Consider the following 19,563-nt stretch of genomic DNA (forward strand, 5'->3'; position numbering starts at 1 on the left):
TTGTCCTTATTGTAAATTTCATCGTACTGATCGTACACTACACATGGGCGCGGTCACGCATACAGTAACAGATTTGATCACATGCAAGACAGACCATGTAGTCTATGTGATTTTTTGCACATGTCGGTTTTTCTACATAGGTAAAACCATACGTCCGCTATACATTCGTTTTCGTGAGCATTTTAAGTCCATTAGAACAGGAAAAGGAGTCCCACGTTTAATTAGCCATGTAAGAGAGGCACATGGAAATTACCCTAATGTTCTCTCCTTTGCAGGAATCGAGAAGGTGGTTTTACCGCCGCAGGGAGGGCATTTAAATAAAATCCTATTAAAACGAGAATCCAGGTGGATTATGAATACACAGGCGACAGGTCCGCTGGGTTTTAATGATAGAATAGACATGGCTGTTTTTTTTATGAAGGAGTTTATATTTTTATATTTTCCCTCATTTCCCTTGAAGTTGATAGGAGAACTAGGTCACACATGTATACATGTGGCTTTTCTGGTTGGTACCTTTTCTCTGGAGTCTCTTATTGCAGCTTTGATGAATTTCCACATATTTGAGACAAAGACATCTTTTTGAATTTGGTGGGTTTTCTTTCCCGTAGCATTTGAATCGTTTAGTGACTTTTTTTTTGTTTGTATAGTATACGTGCACATATACATTGTGCGTTTTCGGTGCAGCGGTTTTTGTCCGCTATGATTGAGATTTGTCATTGATAGTCCATTATTGTGTTTATCCATAATAAGATACAGCCATGCAGGTACATAGTAGTTTATGATAATTCCAAAATAACAGATATTAAGTTGCACACAATTTACATTTTTCATTTCAGGATAAAAAAAATTTTTTTGAGAGAATTTTTTGGAAAAAAATTTCCTTTTTTTTTTTTTGTGAGTATATCAATGGTTCAATACAATAATAGTGAGACAGTTTGGTCTCTGGATACATATGATTGTAGATGTTTTCCATAAGAAAAAGAAAAAAATAGTAGTTTTCGATATATGAAAATAACAGTAGTCTTCGATATATGAATATGCATTGTAATTTATCTCTCGATGTAACCATTTTCCTGCTTGTGCAGTAAGTTGTATTTATGCTTTTGTATGTTGTAATGCATCTCAGCATGTTTTTAATTCACTAATGTCACTTAGACAGCAGCTGTGGAGGGAGGAGGTACGGAGTGATGTGATTTCCATATGAACCCGGCACTTCCCCCCACTGTTTGACCCGTTGAAGCGCTCGAGCAGCGCGAAACGGCCGTTGTCAGCCTTTCTTGCACTCCTTATGTCACTCCCCCGACTTGACATGTTTATGATATGTCAATAAATCAGTGAAACTTCCATCTCGATGAGTGCGACCTCTTCTCTTTGCATGGTAATATTTAATTCATATAACTTGCGCTTATTTGTGAAAAAAACGGAAATTTGGTGAAAATTTTGAAAATTTCGCAATTTTCCAACTTTGAATTTTATGCCCTTAAATCACAGAGATATGGCTCACAAAAAAATTAACAAGTAACACTTCCCACATGTTTACTTTACATCAGCACAATTTTGGAACCAAATTTTTTTTGCTAGGAAGTTATAAGGGTTAAAAGTTGACCAGCAATTTCTCATTTTTACAGCACCATTTTATTTTTACGGACCACATCACATTTGAAGTCACTTTGAGGGGTCTATATGATAGAAAATACCCAAAAGTGACACCATTCTAAAAACTGCACCCCTCAAGGTGCTCAAAATCACATTCAAGAAGTTTATTAACCCTTCAGGTGTTTCACAGGAATTCTTGAATGTTTTATAAAAAATGAACATTTAACTTTTTTTCACAAAAAAAATTACTTCAGGTCCAATTTTTTTTATTTTACCAAGGGTAACAGGAGATATTGGACACCAAAAGTTATTGTGCAATTTGTCCTGAGTACGCTGATACCCCATATGTGGTGGTAAACTACTATTTGGGCGCATGGCAGAGCTTGGAAGGGAAGCAGCTGGAGTTGAGATCAGACGCCATGTTGCGTTTGAAGAGCCCCTGATGTGCCCAAACAGTGGAAATCCCCCAATTCTAACTCCAACCCTAACCCTAGCCCTAACCCTAGCCATAACCCTAACCCTAATGGGAAATAATTACATTTTTTTAAATTTTATTATTTTTCCCTAACTAAGGGTGTGATAAAGGGCGGTTTGATTTACTATTTATTGTGGATTTTTATGTTTGGCAGCTGTCATATGCTAAAAGACGGTTTTCATTGTAAAAATAGTTTTTGCATCACCACATTTTGAGAGCTATATTTTTTTCGTATTTTGACCCACAGAGTCATGTGAGGTCTTATTTTTTCAGACGAGTTGACGTTTTTATTGGTACTGTTTTCGGGCACGTGACATTTTTTGATCGCTTTTTATTCCGATTTTTGGGAAGCAGAATGAACAAAAACCAGCATTTCATGAATTTCTTTTGGGGGGTATTTACACCATTGATAAAGCGGTTTTATTCTTCGGGTCAGTACGATTACAGCTATACCTCATTTATGTCTTTTTTATGTTTTGGCGCTTTTATACAATAAAAACAATTTTATATAAAAACTAATTATTTTTGCATCGCTTTATTCTGCGAGCTATAACTTTTTTATTTTTTCACTATTGATGCTGTGTGGCAGCTCGTTTTTTGCGGGACAAGATGACGTTTTCAGTGGTACCATGGATATTTATATACGTCTTTTTAATCGTGCGTTATTGCACTTTTTGTTTGGCGGTATGATGATAAAGCATTGTTTTTTGCTTTGTTTTTTTTCTTTGAAGGGGTTCACTAAAGGGGTTAACTAGTGGGACAGTTTTATAGGGCAGGTCGTTACAGTCGCGGCGATATTAAATATGTGTTATTGTTTTTTTTATTTAGAAAAAGATGAATTTATTAGGGAATATATATATTTTTTATTTATTTTGGGATTTTTTTAAAATTATTTTTACAAGTGATTTTTTTTTTTCCACTTTATTATATTGTCCCAGGGGGGACATCACTGTCTTGTGTCAGATCGCCGATCTGACACTTAGAACAGGGCTGTGTCAGATCGGCGATCTGACAGGCGCTGCTGCAGGCTTCCTCATGCCTGCTTTCAGCAGGTAGTGAGGAAGTCACCTCCCTGCAGGACCCCAAAGGCCCCCCGTGTCCATATTGGATCCGGGGGCCTGCAGGGAGGAGGACTCTCGGAGTGATGTAGCACATCGTGTCGCTCCGGGGGTTGTAGGGAAGCACGGAGGGAGCCCCCTCCCTGCGCGCTTCTCTCCTATGCCCCCGGTACACTGCGATCATGTTTGATCTCAGTGTGCCAGGGGTTAGTGTACTGGGGACGGTCCGTGACCGCCCCTGACACATAGTACCGGGTGTCAGCTGTGATAATCAGCTGACACCCGGCCGCTATCAGCGGCGCTCCACCCAGGGGACGCCGCTGATCGCTATGACGTAATATTCCGTCCTTGGGACTTAGGTCCCAAGTCACATTTACGGAATATTACGGCCAATGTAGGAAAAGGTTTAATAAATATGTTAAAAAAAAGCCGGCCCAATACTGACCCCTATGGTACCTGTAAGGTACACCTGGGGTGGACCCGCTAGACCGTGGCAACGAACCTCCCGGGGGCGAGCTGACCAGGTGGACCACCCCCTATACAGGGAGCGTTTGGGGCAAGCCCGCGGGTAACTATTACCACGGCAGCTGGTACCCTGGGAGGTAACGACAGACAGACTGCTAGAGCCGAGTTGGGGATACAGGACTGACGGTACCGGCTGGGAACCACAGGACAGACAGCCACGGCTTAGAGACAGGAGACAGGTGGATACGGCCTGGGAGACACAGGACTGGCGGCACGGCTAGGAGACACAGGATAGGCGGGCACGGCTGGGAGACACAGGATAGGCGGGCACGGCTGGGAGACACAGGATAGGCGGGCACGGCTGGAAGACACAGGATAGGCGGGCACAGCTGGGAGACACAGGACCTAGGAGAGAGGAAAATGGAGAGGTGAACGAGCAACGGATGGACAGGGCGCGAAGGCGTGCAAAGAGGACGGCCGGAATCACTAGGAAAGAACAGTGATACTCAGGCACCGCTGGCAGGGAGAGGCGGCCAGATATAGGGACTGGTAGGAGGACTTCCGGGTCGTGACCTAAAGGAGAGAGAGCAGGCGCGCGTCCTCAGTAGGAGGAGGAGGGGAAGGCGCGCGCGTGCCCAGGCACAGTATGTGCGCGCGCCCGCCGAGCAGGAGGGGCGGGGGCGTGCACCCGGCGCGGTCCGGAAGACCGGACGAAGGGGACCGCCGGACGGAGAAGAGGAGCCGGGGAGGACCGTGGAGAAGACCGCGGACGCCGGTGCAGAGGGAAGCAGGATGCCGGAGGAAGGGTAAGCTGCGGCCGGGAGGAGGCAGAGAGAGGAGCGCGCGGCAGCCGCCGCGTGACAGTACCCCCCTCCTTACGCGCCCCCCTCCGCAGTCCGGAAAAGAATTTGGCCAAGATTCGAGGGGCCTGGATGTTCTCTTGGGGCTCCCAGGACCTCTCCTCGGGACCAAAGCCCTTCCAATCAACCAAGAAAAAGGTTCTCCCCTTTTGCTTCCTCATGGCCAAAATATCTTTAACCTCAAATACATCGTCTGCGGAGACAGGCGGAGGTGAGTGAGGGGCCTTAGAAAGGAAACGATTGAAGACGACTGGTTTTAGCAAGGACACATGAAAGGCATTAGGGATACGGAGAGAGGCAGGAAGCCGTAGTTTATAGGAGACATCATTAATACGGGACAAGATCTCAAAAGGTCCAATATAACGGGGACCCAGTTTATGGGAAGGAATCTTGAGGCGAATAAACTTGGAGGCCAGCCAAACTTTATCACCAGGGTGATATGGCGGAGCATCCAGGCGTCTTTTGTCGGCGTGTCTCTTAACTCTGTTACATACCAACTCGAGAGCGGCCTTGGTCTCCTGCCAGATCCTGGAGAATTCCCCGGTCAGAAGGTCAGCCGCCGGTACACCCGAGGCAGGAGGAACCGGTAGAGGTACACCAGGATGTTGCCCATAGACGATAAAGAAAGGGGACTTGCCTGAAGACTCGCTGGCGTGGTTATTATAGGCGAACTCAGCCCACGGGAGAAGTTCAGCCCAGTCGTTCTGGTGGACATTGGAAAAATGCCGGAGGTAGTTCACCAAGCACTGATTTGTCCGTTCGGCCTGACCGTTGGACTGGGGGTGGTAAGATGAGGAGAAGTCGAGAGTGACATCCATTGATCTGCATAGGGCTCTCCAGAAGCGAGAGGTAAATTGGACTCCTCTGTCAGAAACAATATGTTGGGGCAGTCCATGAAGACGGAAGATGTGCTGAACAAAGATCTTCGCCAAGGCTGGGGCCGATGGCAAGTCGGAAAGGGGAACGAAGTGTGCCATCTTAGAAAACCTATCAACCACCACTAGGACGACTGTACAGTTGGCAGAGTGGGGTAGGTCCGTAATAAAGTCCATGGCAATGTGTTGCCAGGGGGACGAGGGTATAGGAAGCGGGTGTAGAAGCCCAGAAGGCAGCTGCCTAGGCACCTTGATCTTGGCACAGGAGAGACAGGAGGCGACGAAATCCCGGACATCCTGGGGAAGAGTCGGCCACCAGTAGTAGCGGGATACCAGGTGGAGTGTCTTCTTAAGCCCGAGATGGCCAGCCAGCTTGGAAGCATGTCCCCAGTGGAGGATTCATCCTCGGTCCTTCTCCGGCACAAAAGTCTTGCCAGGTGGAGGTGAGAGAAGAGAAAGTGGTGCCACCGTGATGAGCCGGGATGGATCCAAGATATGCGTGGGTTCTTCTTCGACATCTGCGGGAAGGAAGGACCTGGACAAGGCGTCAGCTTTGAGGTTCTTGTTGCCTGGGCGAAAATGTAGATCAAAATCGAATGGAGCGAAGAACAGAGACCACCTGGCCTGGCGTGGGTTGAGTCTCTGCGCAGACCGAAGATAAGCTAGATTCTTATGATCTGTGAAGATTGTGAAGGGATGTGCGGCGCCCTCCAATAAGTATCTCCACTCTTCTAGAGCTAACTTGATGGCCAGCAGTTCTCGGTCCCCTATGGAATAATTCTGCTCTGGGGTGGAAAAGGACTTGGAAAAGAAGCCGCATGTGACAAGTTTACCGGAAGAAGATTTTTGAGACAAAACCGCTCCGGCTCCAGTTGCTGATGCATCCACTTCGAGGACGAACGGTTTGTTGACCTCAGGACGATGGAGTACGGGAGCCGTGGTAAAAGCTCGTTTTAGAGATAGGAAGGCCTCCTCTGCTTCAGGGGTCCAGACGTGCGGGTTGGCTCCTTTACGAATCAAAGATGAGATAGAGCCGGCCAATGAGGAAAAATGAGGGATGAACTGCCGATAATAATTTGCGAAGCCGAGAAATCGCTGAACGGCTTTCACCCCTTGGGGACGTGGCCAGTTGAGCACGGCAGACACCTTCACCGGATCCATACGCAGGCCGAAGTCGGAGATGATATATCCCAAAAATGGTAGGGAGGACTGTTCAAAGATGCACTTCTCCAATTTGGCGTACAGGCGATTCTCCCTCAATCGGAACAGCACTCGGCGGACATCTCTTCTGTGGGTGGACAGATCGGGAGAGAAGATCAGGATATCATCAAGGTATACAACCACACTGGAGTACAGAAGGTCTCGGAAGATGTCGTTCACGAATTCTTGAAAAACTGCGGGAGCGTTGCACAACCCGAAGGGCATGACGAGGTACTCGTAGTGTCCATCCCTGGTGTTGAAGGCGGTCTTCCATTCATCTCCGGAGCGAATACGGACAAGATTATAGGCTCCACGGAGATCCAATTTAGAGAAGATTCGCGCACCTCGCAGCCGGTCGAACAGCTCGGGGATGAGAGGCAGAGGATATCTGTTCTTGATGGTAATCTGGTTAAGACCTCGATAGTCAATACAGGGGCGGAGAGACCCGTCCTTTTTCTTAACAAAAAAGAAGCCAGCCCCAGCGGGAGAAGAAGACTTTCGGATGAAGCCTTTGGCCAAATTCTCTTGTACATATTCAGACATGGCCTGGGACTCGAGTGGACTCAATGGATAGATTCGCCCCCGGGGCGGAGTCGAACCGGGTACAAGCTTGATGGGGCAATCATATTGCCGGTGCGGTGGAAGAGCCTCTGCCTCCTTCTTATCAAAGACATCTGAAAAAGCCCAATAGGCCGAGGGCAAATCCGCAGTACCCGAGACAGGAGACGAGCATTTGAGGGGTTGTACTGGACGAAGACATCTAGTCTGGCAAACGCAGCCCCAGCGAAGGATGTCTCCGGTCCGCCAATCCAGGACAGGTTCATGCATCCTCAACCACGGAAGGCCCAGGAGCAAGGTGTGGGATAGAGACGGCAGCACGAAGAAGGTTATTCTCTCACGGTGCAGGACCCCGATCTGTAATTCCAGCTCTTCAGTGACCAACGTTACGGTCTCGCGCAAGGGAATCCCGTCGACTGAGGCTAACTGCCGGGGAACCTCCAAGGACCTAACAGGTATCCCCAATCTCTTCACCGCCTCGAGTTGGATGAAATTACCAGCAGCCCCTGAGTCAATATAGGCTAGCTCCGAGAAACGTTTGGATCCCTGGATAAACAAAACAGGAAGGGTCAAAGGTAGAGAGGTGTCGAAGGCACGTAGGGAGGCCTCTCTTACCTGTCCTAGGCGGAGGAGTTTCCCGGCCTCACAGGGCAGGAACGTAGAAGGTGGGAGGCACTGCCACAATAGAGACAGAGACCATGAGTGAGTCTCTCCTGCCGGCGTAGCTCTGCAGGCCTGAGTCGGTCAACCTGCATGGGTTCAGGGGCTGACGCCGAGGTGGAAGGCCGAGCGCGGGGAGGACTGCGCATCGGAGGAGAGAACCGAGTGGGTCTTCTCTCCCTGACGGCCTCGCGGGAATGCTCCCGGAAACGCAGGTCAATTCGCGTTGCCAGCGAGATGAGATCTTCCAAAGACGTAGGTGTATCCCTGCCTGCCAACTCATCTTTGATTCGGGGCGACAAGCCACGCCAAAAAGCCCCTACTAGAGCCTCATTGTTCCATCCTAGTTCAGAAGACAACGTACGGAACTGGATGGCGTACTGTCCCACAGAGAGAGCACCCTGGCGAAGGCAAAATAAGGACTCGGTAGCGGAGACCAGACGCCCGGGCTCATCAAAGACCTTGCGGAATGTCTCCAAGAAGGTTGCGAGCTGGGAGACTATCGAGTCATCTCGCTCCCACAAAGGATTCACCCAAGCCAATGCCTCACCCTCTAAGTGGGAAATCATAAAGGCCACCTTGGCCCGGTCGGAGGGATACTGCAGGGATGCCAGCTCGAAGTGCAACTGACACTGGTTAATGAACCCCCGACAGAGCTTGGGATCCCCACTATAGCGTGGGGGTTTAGCCAAGCGGGGCGAGGACTGGGAAGCTGCCGCAGGCGCAGGGACAGCGGCCGCCGTCTGTAGAGCTAGAAGGCGGTTATCTACAGAGGCTATGTAGTTTAAAATATGGGCCTGGGTGTCGCGCTGCTGAGCAAGCTCCTGCTGTAAGCCGGAGATTTGGGAGGCAATCCCCGGATCGGAGGTTTGCAGAGATGAAAGTCTGGACTCCATTGACTTGAGGAACGACATGATCCTCGCCTGATTCTCACGAAGGAACAAAAGTTCCTTTTGGGTCGGGGTCGGGGTACCAGCGGAATCCATGGCCTGAGTATTCTGTAAGGTACACCTGGGGTGGACCCGCTAGACCGTGGCAACGAACCTCCCGGGGGCGAGCTGACCAGGTGGACCACCCCCTATACAGGGAGCGTTTGGGGCAAGCCCGCGGGTAACTATTACCACGGCAGCTGGTACCCTGGGAGGTAACGACAGACAGACTGCTAGAGCCGAGTTGGGGATACAGGACTGACGGTACCGGCTGGGAACCACAGGACAGACAGCCACGGCTTAGAGACAGGAGACAGGTGGATACGGCCTGGGAGACACAGGACTGGCGGCACGGCTAGGAGACACAGGATAGGCGGGCACGGCTGGGAGACACAGGATAGGCGGGCACGGCTGGGAGACACAGGATAGGCGGGCACGGCTGGAAGACACAGGATAGGCGGGCACGGCTGGGAGACACAGGACCTAGGAGAGAGGAAAATGGAGAGGTGAACGAGCAACGGATGGACAGGGCGCGAAGGCGTGCAAAGAGGACGGCCGGAATCACTAGGAAAGAACAGTGATACTCAGGCACCGCTGGCAGGGAGAGGCGGCCAGATATAGGGACTGGTAGGAGGACTTCCGGGTCGTGACCTAAAGGAGAGAGAGCAGGCGCGCGTCCTCAGTAGGAGGAGGAGGGGAAGGCGCGCGCGTGCCCAGGCACAGTATGTGCGCGCGCCCGCCGAGCAGGAGGGGCGGGGGCGTGCACCCGGCGCGGTCCGGAAGACCGGACGAAGGGGACCGCCGGACGGAGAAGAGGAGCCGGGGAGGACCGTGGAGAAGACCGCGGACGCCGGCGCAGAGGGAAGCAGGATGCCGGAGGAAGGGTAAGCTGCGGCCGGGAGGAGGCAGAGAGAGGAGCGCGCGGCAGCCGCCGCGTGACAGTACCCCACTGCTAACCGTGACCCAGTCCAAGTGTGCTCCATTAATAACCACCCTTTGTTTCCTATTCCTGAGCCAGCTCTTAACCCACTTACACATTTTTTCCTCTATCTCCATTGTTCTCATTTTATGTATCAACCTTTTGTGTAGCACCGTATCAAAGGCTTTTGAAAAGTCCATGTACACCACGTCCACTGCATTCCCTTGGTCCAGTCCGGAACTTACCTCTTCATAAAAGCTTATCAGATTAGTCTGACAGGAACGGTCCCTTGTAAACCCATGTTGATATTGGGTCATGAGGTTATTCTTCTTCCGATACTCCAGTATAGTATCTCTTAGAAAACCCTCCAGGATTTTATCCACAGTTGAGGTTAAACTTACTGGCCTATAATTTCCAAGTTCAGTTTTTGTCCCCTTTTTGAATATTGGTACCACATTTGCTATATGCCAGTCCTGTGGTACAGACCCTGTTATTATGGAATCTTTAAAGATTAAAAATAATGGTCTATCTATGACTGTACTTAATTCCTGCAGTACTCGGGGGTGTATCCCATCCGAGCCCGGGAATTTGCCAATTTTAGTGATTTTTAGACGCCGCCGTACTTCCTGCTGGGTTAAGCAGGTGATATTTAATGGAGAATTTTTATCACTGATCATGTTATCCGTCATGGGATTTTCTTGTGTAAATACTATTGGAAAAAAGTCATTTACCATATTGGCTTTTTCCTCATGTTCATCCACCATTTCACCCAGACTATTTTTAAGGTGTCCAACACTATCATTTTTTAGTTTCTTACTATTTATGTAATTAAAGAATATTTTGGGATTATTTTTACTTTCTCTGGCAATGAGTCTCTCTGTCTCAATCTTTGCTGTCTTAATTTGCTTTTTGCAGAATTTATTTAATTTTCTGTATTTATTTAATGCCTCATCACTACCTACTTGCTTTAATTCTCTAAATGCTTTCTTTTTGTCACTTATTGCGCCCCTTACAGCTCAATTTAGCCATAGTGGTTTCCTCCTATTTCTAGCATGTTTATTCCCATACGGCATATGTTGTGCACAGGTCCTATTCAGGATGCTAATAAACGTCTCCCATTTTCTTTGTGTATTTTTATGTCTCAGGATATCGTTCCAGTTAATTGCACACGTGGTCAAAATTGTTGGTACTTCTCGTTTAATGACAGAAAAACCCACAATGGTCACAGAAATAACTTGAATCTGACAAGAGTAATAATAAATCAAAAATCTATGAAAATGAATAAATGAAAGTCAGACATTGCTTTTCAACCATGCTTCCACAGAAACTCATGAAATAGGCCTGGACAGAAATGATGGTACCCTTAACTTAATATTTTGTTGCACAACCTTTTGAGGCAATTACTGCAATCAAACGATTCCTGTAACTGTCAATGAGACTTCTGCACCCCTCGATAGATATTTTGGCCCACTCCTCAAGAGCAAACTGCTCCAGTTGTCTCGTGTTTGAAGGTTACCTTTTCCAGACGGCATGTTTCAGCTCTTTTCAAAGATGCTCAATAGGATTTAGGTCAGGGCTCATAGAAGGCCACTTCAGAATAGTCCAATGTTTTCCTCTTAGCCATTCTTGGGTGTTTTTAGCTGTTGAGTTTTGGATCATTATCCTGTTGCAAGACCCATGACTTGTGACTGAGACCAAGCTTTCTGACACTGGACAGCGCATTTCTCTCTAGAATCCCTTGATAGTCTTGAGATTTTATTGTACCCTGCACAGATTCTAGACACCCTGTGCCAGATGCAGAAAAACAGCCCCAGAACATTGCATTGTAGAATAATAGAATGGTAGAGTTGGAAGGGACCTCCTGGGTCATCTGGTCATCCCAGACAGATGTCTGTCTAGCCTCTGTTTGTTTTCAAATAATCTTTATTAAATTTTAAGTTTTCTCAGGGATTGGGGAAGGAAGGGATGGAAGGGACAAAATACAGGGAAGAGACTTATAGGAAATAATTAGAGAACCCATGTAATATCCACACGTTATGAAGAATTCAAGGTATTAAACTTTAGATATGTTTTATTCTTCGTCCTCCAGCACACAGCATAACAGTTGCATTCCCATTCTACCAGAAGTGAAACTGAAACTTCCCTTCTCATCCCTCTTGTCTCCACCCCCCAAGTCCCATAAGTCTGGCTTGCTTAAAGAGACAGATCTAATTATTATACATTACAACCCATATTACACAATTTCAAGTAGTAATACAGAAAAGAACATCTAGTCAGATTAGATAAATATTTTACAGGAAGAGAAAAAAAGAGAGAAAAAAATTTGAAGTTAAAATTTAGTAACCTAAAAATGTAACAATTACATGAATAAATATTACATATTTAACCAGCCCAACCTAGCAACTGGAAGAATATCTCAGAACCCAATCATCCTAAATATTAGTCTTCTAAAAACTTCAAATTCCACTTATGCCACTCGTTATGATATTTATTAAGAAAGTTGCTATTAATAGCAAACTTGTGTTCCAAATGGCTGTGTTGGCATAAACTGTCTAGAACATCCAAAAATTTCGGTACCTCTAACTTCTTCCACCAACAATTTCTTAGTTACCAGAAAAATATGTATGATAACTGGTTTTATGGAAGGGTCAAAACTTTCGAGATTCAATGAAAGCAATGACATCTGGGGGGTAATTTTGATATTACTATTAGTTAAAGTTTTAATATGTTGTATTACTTCCTTCCACAGATTCCTTATTTTAGGACAACTCCAAAATATATGGAGTAGGTTTCCAGGTAAACCACAACTCCTCCAGCAGAGAGGAGAATTATCCTTACTGATATGAGCTAATCGTGTTGGTACATAGTACCATCTCAGCAGAATTTTGTAGAAGGACTCTTGTAAAGACATAGATATGTTTGAGTTGGAGTGTCTGATAGCATGCTCCCATTCTTCCTCCAAAAGGGACATATTGAAATTAGACTCCCAACTTTTGATATAAGGATTCTTTGTCAACTCTGTATCTTTGTTGAAATAGTTATAAATACTTCTAAGACTCCATAAAGTTTAAAGTTTTATGCTGAGGATTACCAAAAAGTAATAAAATAATGTTTAAATTAGCTGCCATGCTATGTACTGTATTAGTTTTTGAGTGTTCTCTTTCAAAATAGTATAAGGCTGGTTTCACATTTGCGTTTTTTTGCGCTGCGTTTTTACGCATACGTGCGCATGCGTTTTTTCCCCCTATATTTAACATGGGTGCGCATACGTGCGCGTTGGCATGCGCACGTATGCGTTTTTTGTGCGCTGCGTTTTTTTATGGTGTGCGTCCTTAATTTCCAGACGCTACATGTTGCATTTTTTGGTCCGCCCAACCGCTTTAAAAAAACACATGCGCACGTATGCACACGTTTTGCGCAAAAAATTACAATTATGGTCTATGGGTGCGCATTTCCATGCACATGTATGCGGTTTTTTTGCACATGCGTTTTTTTGGTGTCCATTGGTTAGACTAGTTATAAAAATCCCCACCTAAAAAAACTTCATGTCTATATAAAAGGAGGTGTCTGCCAGCACTGTACCATAACTATAGAGACGGCCTGGAGAGCAGAAAGACTGCAAAAGAAGACCCCATTTTCAATTCCAGCTTCAGCGGCAAGAATGTGAGTATTATTACATCTAAAAATGTATGCCTGTCCTTTTAAATTGTATATGTACTAATGCTTTGTATTATTTTTACATGCAGTATGTCTTCGGAATTGGAATATTCACCATCCCAGCAGGAACTGGCGCAAGCAGACCGTGAGGTGATTATTTTCGTGCGTTTGGTAAGTATATCTGCTGCTTCTCAAAATCTCTAACGTTTGTTGGTTTTTTTTCAGACATTGTCATCTTCAGCGGACGCGACTAGTGAGGGCGAAGAGCATGAGCAGCCAAGCCAAGTCCCGGTGGTGATACAGAATGTAAGTATCAAATGATTTGTAATGTTCTTTATTTTTTATCTTCTATATTTCCTCTTTTCTGGATCTTTTTTGTAACTTTTTATTCACACAAAATTCGAATATTCTAATGAATGTGTTTTGTCTAGGTTCCACAACGGGATGAAGACGTCTACCTGGATAATGAGCACCTTATCCGCCTGGTCCAGGAGCGTGACCCATTGTGGGACAGCCGTGATTGGCTGTACAAGGACAATGTGGTGAACCGGCGGCTATGGAATAAGGTGGCCGCAACATTGATGGATAGCTGGGACAGCGCCACTGCATCCTCCATAAAAGCGTTTAGTAAGTATTTCCCTGCTCTGTTATGCCACAGTGACTATTGTCCTTGATGGCACTGTTGGGTTTCGTGCTAGATATATTCTAGCAGGAAACCCAATAGTGTCATCTGACTCAACAGTGACTGCTTTTGGTATTGTATTGCTGTATTGTGCCGCAGTGACTATTGTCCTTGATGGCACTGTTGGGTTTCGTGCTAGATATATTCTAGCATGAAACCCAACAGTGTCACCTGGCTCAACAGTGACTGCTTTGGGTATTGTATTGCTGTATTTTGCCGCAGTGACTATTGTTCATGATGGCACTGTTGGGTTTAGTGATAGCATATGTCGTGCATCATACACAATTGTTAAATGTTGTTTGTTTGTTTTTCCAACAGTGGACAAAGTCCGAACACATTGGCGCTCGATCAAGGACCGCTTCAACAGTGATGTTCATGCTGAGGGCCAGGTTCGCAGTGGTTCTGCGTCAAGGACAAGAACAAGATACCGGTACTATCAAGCGTTGCAGTTCCTAAGACTGGTCCTTGCCACCAGTTCGTAAGTATTATAATTTTTGGGTTTTCATTTTTATTAATCTGCGTTTTTCTAATCCACGCAAAGAGCAAACAGATGAACGGCATACTAGGGCACACAAATCACCACATTACCAGACGGAGCTATTTATCTGAAGTATTGCGGCATATGATTAAGTCAAAAACTGGAGGTGCTTGCATGAAAAAACATGAATATTTCAATGTGAAGCGAAAAAAGAAGAAATATGCAGCACTCACCGATATAGCTGAAAAACTGTGCGTCTTTATTTCACATAAATTCCATCAAATGTGTGGACATGCAGGACGTTAGAGGAATGCTAGGGGAGGGAGGTGCCGGACAACGGTGTGATGTTGTCACATCTCCTGTTGTATGTGGGCTGTTGCCCTTGTTTGCGTTCTTTGCCTAGTAACAGTGATGTAGGGGAGAGGAGGAGTCGGGGGGAGGGACGTAGAGAGGAAAAGAGGAAGTAAGGAATAAAGAAAAGCACGGCCTGTGCAGCCAAGCACCAGCACATCAGCGTACGTCTCTGAATTCTTTATCGCCGACATCACGACACTACAACTGGTGACGAGGAAGCGTTCATTCATCAGCCACAGGTATTTCAGTCCCACGAACAGTCTACAAGGCTATCAGCACTCACTATGGCTTGTCTACCCGCATTTCCTGCTTTTGATGTGCATCAGTCCCAAGCAAACCTGGCAGTATCTTGGGATAAATGGCTAAAGCGATTCGAGATATTTCTGCAAGCCATGAATGTCTCTGATGATACCCGAAAAAAAGCCATGCTGTTACACTACGCAGGGGAGCAGGTTTACGATATATTCATTACTCTGCCGAATACAGGGGAGGACAAGGACTATGAGCTCAGCAAAGCTGCGTTAAGCAAGCACTTCTCCCCTCACAGAAATCCGGCATTTGAAATTTTTAAGTTCAGGCAGTCAAAGCAGTCGCCAACAGAAAGCATGGCTGAGTATCATGTCCGGCTACGACACCTTGCAGCGCACTGTGAAGTTGCGGAAGTAGACAAAGAAATCCAAATGCAGATCGTACAAGGATGTATTTCCTCCAAGTTAAGGAGACAAGCACTCAGAGACCCCACCATGACGTTAGCGAAGTTGCTAGATACAGCGCGTATAAATGATGCTGCAGACAAACAAGCTAAACTGATAGAGAACATCGAGCATGAGCCAGACGCGACATCTTCTATAGCAAAGCTTACACAGAAACCAAATGTGCCTCGCACGCAGGCAGCCACATGTTACAACTGCGGTGGATCGTATCCTCACCAGAATGTCTGCCCAGCAAAGGGAGGAACTTGTCATAATTGCGGAAAGCAAAACCATTTTGCAAAGGTGTGTAGATCCAAGCCACAATCTCCTCATACCACCGCACAACCTAGGCCACCAAAGATCCAAACACTGCAGATTAATGACGAGTCCCACAGCACCTATTTATTCTCCGTGACGGAAGAGGGATCTAATACTGTGCACGCAGTGACTAATCCAAAACGAGTAATCCTAGTGAATGGCAATCCAATAGAAGCCCTGGTAGACACGGGGGCATCAGTCAACGTCATCAGTCATACTGTCTACAACCAGCTCCTAAACAAACCTACTCTACAAAGTACTAATATAAAGATTTTTCCTTATGGCTCAGCAGCTGCACTGCCCCTGTGCGGAAAATTTCAGTCAGAAGTTGCAGCTGAAGGAAAGTCCATCACTGACACCTTTTATGTGGTAGAATGCTCTGCGGACACACTTCTCAGCTGTACCAGTGCAATATCTCTGGGCCTTGTGAACCTTGTCAACAGCATTACAGGTCCTTCGGCCCACCACATTATGCAGAAGTACCCAAATCTCTTTAAAGGCCTAGGTAAGCTAAAGGATGTTCAAATAAAATTGCATATAGATCCGTCAGTACAGCCCTCTATTCAGCCCCACAGGCGCATTCCATTCCATGTCCGCAAGCTTGTGGAGCAAGAACTGCAAGACCTGGAGGCGTCCGATGTCGTCGAACGCGTTGAAGGCCCGACCCCCTGGGTTTCACCAATCGTTGTTGCACCTAAACCGAAGCAGCCAGGTAAAATCCGACTATGTGTGGATATGCGCCACGCCAATCGGGCGATCCAAAGAGAAAGGCACATCACACCCACTATTGATGACATTCTCGCAGACCTGAATGGTGCGAAGGTAGTTTCAAAAATTGACCTAAACTCGGGCTATCATCAACTTGAATTGCATCCAGACTCCAGGTACATTACAACTTTTAGCACGCATGTGGGCCTGCGCAGATTTAAGAGATTGAACTTTGGCATCTCATCGGCCGCAGAAATTTTTCAGAATATCGTCAGCCAGGTTCTGTCTGGCATTGCAGGAGTCCTCAACGTCAGTGATGATATTCTCATTTATGGCACAACCCAAGAGGAACATGACAATCACCTAGAACAAGTGTTTCAAAGACTCCAAGCCTGCAATCTCACTGTCAATCCGTCAAAATGTGAATTTAACCAAAAATCATTAACTTTTTTTGGATACATCTTTTCTGAACAAGGAGTTTCAGCTGACCCACAGAAAGTGGCTGCCATAAAATCGGCTAGCCCACCGCAAAATGTGTCAGATGTTCGCAGCTTCCTAGGACTGGTCACATACTGTGGGTGATTTATACCTGACCTAGCCACTGTTTCTGAACCTCTGCGAAAGCTCACAAAGAAAGACTCTCCGTGGACATGGGGTACTGAGCAGCAAGCAGCTTTTGACGCATTGAAAACCAACCTAACCAGCGACACTGTCATGGCCTATTTTGACCCGTCAAAACCCACACAGCTACTGGTGGATGCTAGTCCAGTAGGCCTAGGGGCAATTCTCACACAAGTGTCTAGCGCAGGCAACATGTCCACAATCTCATATGCCAGCAAGACACTAACGGATACAGAGCAGCGATATTCCCAAACTGAGTGAGAAGCCCTGGCAGTTGTGTGGGGGTGCCTTCATTTCCATTTATACCTTTTTGGACATCAATTCACAGTGATAACTGACCACAAGCCACTCGTTCCAATTTTCAATAAGCCCTCGTCAAAGCCTCCCCCGCGTCTTGAACGCTGGTTGCTCCGCTTACAGAACTATCATCTCCAGTTGAGATACGAGGCGGGAGCTGGAAATCCCGCAGACTATTTCTCGAGACACCCAGCACCACAGCCCACCACAGGCGACATCCCCGCGACGATTCTGGCGGAGGAGCATGTCAACTTTGTCGTCGCCCATTCGGTACCGAAAGCTATGACCATACAGGAAATTAAGCAAGCGCTGGATGCCGATCACCAACTTCAATTTGTGATAGAGACGGTTCGGTCCAAGAACTGGAGCAGTTTTCTCGCTGAGGCACGCCTTCACCCTCCTGATCAGGCTGGGTACCTGGAGGTTTTCTTTAACGCGAGACATTCACTATCAGTATCAGACTCAAATGTGCTCTTAAGAGATAATCGCCTGGTGATACCTCAGAAACTTCAGAGCAGGGTACTGGATCTGGCGCATGAAGCTCATCAAGGGGTCGTGAAAACGAAGCAGCTACTTCGGGAGAAAGTGTGGTTTCCCGGACTTGACAAAAAGGTAGAGGCACTCGTTGAAACATGCATACCGTGCCAAGCCACTACAGTTGCCCATAGACGTGCACCATTACAAATGACACCCCTGCCAGCCGGCCCATGGATAGCTGTTAGCATCGATTTCTGCAGTCTACCAGATAGCTCCTATCTGCTGGTGATCATGGATGACTTTTCAAGGTTTCCAGTCACCGAACATGTTTCTACAACCTCGGCCAAGGCTGTTTTACCAAAATTAGACAAGATCTTCTCGGCATATGGCATATGAGATCGTGAAATCTGACAACGGATCGCCTTTTAATAGCACCAACTTTCAGTCCTTCGCAACCTACCTGGGTTTCACACACTGGAAAATAACTCCTTGCTGGCCTCAGGCCAACGGAGAAGTCGAATGATTCATGCAATCGCTCAACAAGACCCTAAGGATTGCTACCATGGAGCACAAGGACTTACAGCAAGAGTTGAACGCATTCCTCTGACAGTACAGGGCTACACCCCACTCTACAACGGGAATACCACCTGCAACGGCACTGTTCAACAGGCCCTTACGGGTCAAACTTCCAAGCATTCCAGCAATCTCCGTCCAGACCCCGATTTCTATTAATGACTCCATATCAAAGGAAAAGATGAAATGGTACGCAGATAAGCGCAACCATCGAGGCAGACAGCCGGCAATACAGGTGGGCGATTGGGTCCTGGCACAAAGGTTAAAAGCGACTAGCAAGTTTGCGTCACCGTACTATCCGGAACCCTTTCAAGTTATAGACGTTAAGGGCACCATGGTTACTGCCCGGAATCAAAGTCGTCAGGTCACACGAAATGTGTCCCACTTTAAAAAACTCCGGGGCCACGTCCCAAAAACCACGCCTATTGAGGAAGCGGAGAGCGACGACTTCCTGCCAGAGACTGTAGATGCCGTAAGCCTAACAGGGGATGTCTCCGGGGATACTCAGGGCTCATCTGGTGATGGGCTGTCTCACCGCTATCCGACTAGGACCTATCGAAGACCACCTGCCCACCTTACAGACTATGTTCTGCAGTGAGACTTAATGTTTGAACGACAATATTCTTCAAATGTTTCAGTTTTTTTTTGTTGTGAGAAAAGAAGAGGTGTGATGTTGTCACATCTCCTGTTGTTTGTGGGCTGTTGCCCTTCTTTGCATTCTTTGCCTAGTAACAGTGATGTAGGGGAGAGGAGGAGTCGGGGGGAGGGACGTAGAGAGGAAGGAGGAAGTAAGGAATAAAGAAAAGCACGGCCTGTGCAGCCAAGCACCAGCACATCAGCGTACGTCTCTGAATTCTTTACCACCGACATCACGACACTACAAACGGCCGTTTCGCGATTACTCGCTTCTACGGGTCCCGTAGATTTGCATTGGAGTCGGGTTTTGAACGAAACTCCGACTTTTTTTCCACTAGTCGGACCAGTTTCATTTGAAACGAATTTGGTTTCATGAAACTAGATCCTACCAAAGTCGCTCAACTCTAATCATAACTTTATCAATCATGGCCTGGTTAATACACATATCATATTTAACCTGCAGCGTTGCTTACGT

Source organism: Dendrobates tinctorius, unplaced genomic scaffold (assembly GCF_039654945.1).
Source record: "Dendrobates tinctorius isolate UK_male_01 unplaced genomic scaffold, ASM3965494v1 ptg000032l, whole genome shotgun sequence".
Taxonomy (NCBI): Eukaryota; Metazoa; Chordata; class Amphibia; order Anura; family Dendrobatidae; genus Dendrobates; species Dendrobates tinctorius.